This window comes from Lactuca virosa, chromosome 4 (assembly GCF_052849685.1).
Source record: "Lactuca virosa cultivar CGN04683 chromosome 4, Lactuca_virosa_CGN04683_v6, whole genome shotgun sequence".
Lineage (NCBI taxonomy): Eukaryota > Viridiplantae > Streptophyta > Magnoliopsida > Asterales > Asteraceae > Lactuca > Lactuca virosa.
Genome location: NC_136429.1, coordinates 182,665,775 through 182,671,774, shown reverse-complemented (window position 1 = coordinate 182,671,774; position 6,000 = coordinate 182,665,775). Strand labels below are relative to the sequence as shown.

General features: G+C 36.7%; 3 non-coding genes and 1 pseudogene across 3 annotated transcripts; all 4 read left to right on the top strand.

Moving 5' to 3' along the window:
* Positions 1–1,711: 1,711 nt before the first annotated feature.
* LOC145110047 (U4 spliceosomal RNA) lies at positions 1,712–1,855 on the top strand (annotated as a pseudogene).
* Positions 1,856–2,178: 323 nt separating this feature from the next.
* On the top strand, positions 2,179–2,374 carry LOC145109996 (U2 spliceosomal RNA). Its single transcript, XR_013709389.1, has one exon. It is a non-coding gene; the product is annotated as a U2 spliceosomal RNA (small nuclear RNA).
* A 751-nt stretch (positions 2,375–3,125) lies between these two features.
* LOC145110610 (U1 spliceosomal RNA) lies at positions 3,126–3,289 on the top strand. The gene has a single exon (XR_013709976.1). It is a non-coding gene; the product is annotated as a U1 spliceosomal RNA (small nuclear RNA).
* Positions 3,290–5,825: 2,536 nt separating this feature from the next.
* Positions 5,826–5,988, top strand: LOC145110644 (U1 spliceosomal RNA). The gene has a single exon (XR_013710008.1). It is a non-coding gene; the product is annotated as a U1 spliceosomal RNA (small nuclear RNA).
* The last annotated feature ends 12 nt before the right edge of the window (positions 5,989–6,000 follow it).

Genomic DNA, 6,000 nt, shown 5'->3' with positions numbered 1-6,000 from the left:
AATTTTTATGTAAACCAATAACAAAATGTGTGAAAATAGTTTGCAATGGTGACGGATTTTAGTTAACATGTGGGCTAAAACATTACTGAAATTTGATTAATGATCTTTAGTTTAGTGATGCAAATTCCCAAAACCCTGACCACCCTTTTTTAAAAACCAGTGACCACAGGTCCGTTTTGTACTAGTGTAAAATCGTAATTTTCTGGATATTAAAATCTTTTATCTCATCATTTAGCAAGAAATAATCTATCATTACCGGATATAGTATTATGAATATCGTAATGTTACTTTTACTATTTAAGAAATTGTGTGTCTCCATCGGCTTGTATAAGATATGGGTATGCATTTCATCACCAAATGTGATCGGGTGTCATAATAGATGCGTTACCCATATTTCCTATAAGACATGTTTTATGAACACAACAAGCACCGTAATATTGACCGGCAGTTTCTATCGAAAATCTATCACTAGAAATATAGTTTGTCTATCTCCCACCTCCTCCATCCGCTAAGATACTTATGTATTTATTAAAGCTTTTATCACCAGGGATGCTTCTCTACTCTTATTTCCAAAAAAATTATATAAAAACGTAAATCATAATAACTTTGAGGAGGGATGATACTATTATGTATATTTCTTTTTAAACGACATATATTAAGAAAAAGCAAGCCCAAGTTAGGCACATGCTAGCGAGGAAACACATGCCATTACAACAAGTTACATATTCGAGCTAGATGAGTTTAACCAAGTACAACAATCCAAAGTAATTTTACTACTCCTAACCGAAATCCAATAAAACGCTTTCACAGTACTGTTTTGAAAAAAGAGTCTTCAGTTCTCCACACGCCATTTTTAAAAGATTCATCGACAATGTCGTTTCTTAAATTCCATAGTTCCCACAAAAGCGAAGCAGACACAACAAACAAAAGAATTTTCTCTATATTTGACACCCGAAATGAGATATTACAGTGTCCAAGTCTTATATTCCATAGTTCCCCCACAACACATGACCCACGACCATCACATGAGAGGTAAATCGCATAATACAAACGAGCGAGGGATGATGCGTGGGTTCTAATCCCAACACCAACAATATAGGACTCCGCTTCTCAATGGATGGGCTCCCATTGCAGGGACTCCTTTAAATGATTGGGGTGGCTGGGCAACATATGGTTTTTTGTTACTTAGCTCAAGCTGGGTTTACATCTCGAATGTGAGAGTGTGCTGGTATTGGATCTTGGTGTCACAATGGAGGGCATCTGAAGAAAGAACACTCCAGAGGCTAAAAATGAATGGTCCGCGCGACATAACTAGAAAAAAGGAGAGCCTGTGTGGTCGTCTCCCTTAAAATCAAAGTCAATAGAGATATATATAAAAAATAGTAAAAAGCTGTTCACAAAACAAGAACGTTGTGAAGCATAAATAAATAAATAAAGTTGTCAATTAATTCTGAATTAGTTACCCACCGGCAATAAAAAACAAACGAAAAATAACAACTTGTCATTAAAGAATAATATATTTATTGCATGTGATTCAATTATAAACTTAAACTGAAAATAAAGGAGTTACACTTTGATGAGGTAGGTATATGATGATGCGTTTGTGTAGAGGGAGAAATTAAAGAGTTTTGTTAGTCCCACATCGGTAGGAAAGTAGAAGGTGTTGAAAGAGAGGGAGGAATAAAAGGTGAGGTGGACGAGCATTACAAGCATCTTTGCGCTTGGGGCAATGACGCAGCTAATGAGGTATTAACCGAGGCGCGTCAATTGCTGGTTGAAAACTATTTCCAAACCCCCTCTTTGGCCTTGGGTCTCCCTTGGCCATCGAGAATTTCTGGAAGGGTTTCCTTTGACTGGGAAGCCCTAAAAATTCTTAGTTTGTCAAAAGCTTTTATATCCTAATCCTCTTAATTAGATTAGATGGCCAAAGAGTAATATTTTCATGTAATTAAAAAAAAGTCGTTAGTAATTATGACAATAATATTTGTTTGTATGGTGATTTTTTTTGTATTTAAATATGGATAGTAATAGTATTTATGACCAATTAATATTTGGGAATTATACAGGAGACTAAATCAGTCAACACAGAAGTGAAGGTTCCCTCCCACATCGGGTGAGAGAAGATTACATACAAGATGGCAGTGGATATAGAAAGCAAGCCCCAAGAAAACGAAAAGCATACCTTTCTCGGCCTTTTGGCTAAGATCAAGTGTAGTATCTGTTCTTATCAGTTTAATATCTGATATGTAGGCCATCGGCCTACTCGATATTAATCTTATTTTTTATGGGGGAGAGTCCATCACAGTAGCTTGCTGCTGGGTCTCTCGAGTGTCGCCTTAGCGTTGCACTACAGCCTGGGCGTGGCGCACCCCTCCAATCCTAGTCCAAAACTACTTTAATAGACTTTACTTGTTACCTTGTTATGGCTAATAATGCTATCAATTTATTCGAACCAGGATCCAACATTCCAAAGAAGAGGTCGGAAGTGTTTAGCCTTGGCTTGGCACACCCGTAGCTCCAATGTAAGTTTAAAACTTATATATTGGCCTTTAATTAAGTCGTTTTCATGAGATAGGAAGCAAGCTTTTCCTGTGTTCGGAAGGCATATATAGTATAACAGATCCTGCTCAATTAGTAATAAGATGGTGATCAGTTTTCTCAACGTTTCCTGATCGCACTGTTCCTGTTACAAAATGGTTACACTTCATCTATAAATTGACATCGGTAATACTACAGAACAAATAAGCATATTATGTGGAATTTAATTATGACAAGTTTTTTTTTATCCAAATTAAGAAAACATTGTAATTCAGAAGCATGCATCAACTTTGTCTTAATCTTCATTTTTGGAATGGACTTCTCCCATTTACCACAATCAAAGATTACAATTCTTTTGAGAGGGAGAGACCGTATTGATCTAACAGGCCCAGACACACTTGAAATAATGCAATTATATAACTGCCACTTAATTGGCTGTGCGCTTTAATTTGCCCAGAGGATAGGGGAACTAATGGAACACTATAATATGTCTCATGTGATGTGAACCTGATCCCACATTGGAGGCTGAAGAAAGAAAACAGAAGCTGGATTGTTGCATAAAAGGTGAGGGCAGGAGAATGGAAAACTCACTTACCTGGACAGGGTCTATGGGCGATCAAGAAGGTCCATGGCCTAGGTTGGTGATCTCCATTGCACATTACGGAGAGGTGCCTGTCTAAGGTCGGCCCAAGTTGGTCGAACCTATGTCATAATTTGTGCCAGTGGGGGCCTGCGTTCGCGCGGCCCCTACCAATATCCTAGTTTTAACATCTACTTTTTTTATTTTATTGGTTCTTTTATTATTTTCAGATAACTTAAATCTGAAAATAAAATTTAAAGAGGATATGTTACAAAGCAGTGCTTTCAAAATTGACGATTTGTTAAAGGTGTAGATTTTTTTTTTCTAAATAAGGAAGAACGTGTTGACCAAGTGACTCCGTGTCACATTTTTCCTTTCTCGTCTTTTCAATATGAACTTTCTCTCTACATCTTAATCATGAGAGCTCCTCTTGTAACACCTCTCCCTGGCTACGTTGGTTACTGATCTATCTGGACCGGGCTTTGTAAGAATGGGGAAATCGTAAAATACAAGGTAACACTTCAACAACTGAAATCCACTACACTTTGGGTTGTTTGTAACCGTAAAAGAAATATGTGATTTCCCAAAGCTTTCTGTATAGAGACAAATGTGGCTCATAAGTGTCGGCTTATCCGACGTCTAAAATAATATCAAACACTTGGTCACATAAAACAAGTGTAGAACCAACCAACGAAACGGATTAAAAACTAGGATGCATAAATACGATAACAATACCTACAAAATTGAAAAAAAAAACGTTCCAAGATAAGAAACTGTAAATGACAATTAGTCAACACATGGATACGAGTTTCTAATTAACATTTTTCCACCATCAGGGACACGCTCGGAAAAAGTATGAGCCTCTAAAATATAAAAAGTTTAGGCCCTAAGACTAACAAGACTAACGGATGTAGGGGTGAGCATGATGCGGTTTTAGGGCCAAACCGAACCGCAAACCGCAAGGTGCGGTTTTTGAATTGTTGAAACCGTTGGGTGCGGTTTTTCAATGGTTCGGTTTTGCGGTTTTTGAGTGCGGTTTCGGTTTGTACCGGTTCGGTGTCGGTTTGAAACCGAGTCAAACATATGGTGCGGTGTTTTATGTTCAACGGTATGATTTTTTTAACCGTGGTGTTCATGTGAAAATTTATGATTGTATGACATGGTGTCATTTCGTTTCCTCACATTTAGAAGCTGTAATTTTGAGTTTTTTTATGTTGTTTACCTGATCACTTCATTTGCAACCCATATTCACGACCTCATTTTTTATTCAATTTGTGCTTAGAAGTTACAAGCTTGCAAGTTGTACCCCATATAGTGTTTACACTTTACACATAATCATTAAGTCACAAACACAAAGTGACAAACTCAGATATGAAACCTAATACCTAATTATTAATTACCTTCAAGTTCAATATATAATATATGTATAAATTATAATTTATTAGTTTTTTAAATAATATGTATAACTGTATAATATATATTAGTGATTTATTTTATTGTTAATAAGCATGCGGTGCGGTTCGGTTTTGGTGGTCCGGTTTCTAGATAAAAACCGCACCGCACCAATAAATTCGGTTTTTCAAAAAAATAAAATCCGCACCATCGGCTTTTGCGTCGGTTTCGATTTTTCGGTGGCGGTTTATTGCGGTTTTTGCTGTTTATATTTTAACGGTTCGGTTTTTGCTCACCCCTAAACGGATGTACAAAATAATAAAATGTGTCCCTTTATCCAATTAAATCTAACATGTCTAAGTCCACCATTACATTATTTATCTTGTGAAACTCTTATTTAAACTATATTTTATTATCAACAATTCTCTGATTCCGATTAATGAACATCGCATAATAAATTTCATAATGCACATCCAAATAATTTTTATCATTAAAATTTCGCATCCTAACACTCTTTATTATGTTAGCACCAACTCCCAATCATGATTAATATTCATGGATTCAAGATTTCTAATCCTGATGAAAAACATGTCAACTTTTATCTTGCCATCGTTGGCCAATAATCACAATGTGCATTCGTAGGTGAACACATAGAACACACCAAAAATGTACTTAACTATTTTGTGTCTTTGGTATTTTCATAGAGAGAAGCAGCTTGTTGGCTCAACATTTTTTAGCACGTATGGTCGGACTGTAGATGTAAAATCTATGATGTGGTTCCAACTAGTGTCTTAATGGATAAAATTTTCAATTTTATCCATTAAGATGCTCCAAATAATAAATATCTAAACCCCTAATTCATAAAATGCCCCAAAACTCACTTTTCCTCATGCACGGAGTAAAGAGAACACCACCAATTCCTAGATCTATGAATGAAGAAAATGAAGCTTAGATCTTTATGACTTTCAAGGGTCCAGGTGGTGTATGAGGGTTGATCTCTTTAGATGTAAATCTTCAATGACCAATCTTTCAAGAACATTCACTTCACTCTAAAACCACCCAAAACACACCAAAAGTGGATGAGAGGTGTAACGCCGTAAATTTTTAAACAAATTTTTTTCATAAAAATAAAACAATTATCTCATTCCCAAAAAATAACAAAATTCCCACAAACATCAAGTTATCAAAACATATGGCTATGTGTTTTGCCCAGAGGATAGGGGAACAAATGGAACCTGCTCCCACATTGGAGGCTGAAGAAAGAAAACAAAAGCGGGATTGTTGCATAAAAGGTGAGGGCAGGATAATGGAAAACTCACTTACCTGGATAGGGTCTATGGGCGATCAAGAAGGTCCATGACCTAGGTTGGTGATCTCCATTGCACATTACAGAGAGGTGCCCGTCTAAAGTCGGCCCAAGTTGGTCGAACCTATGTCATAATTTGTGCCAGTGGGGCCTGCGTTCGCGCGGCCCCTACCACTATCCTAGT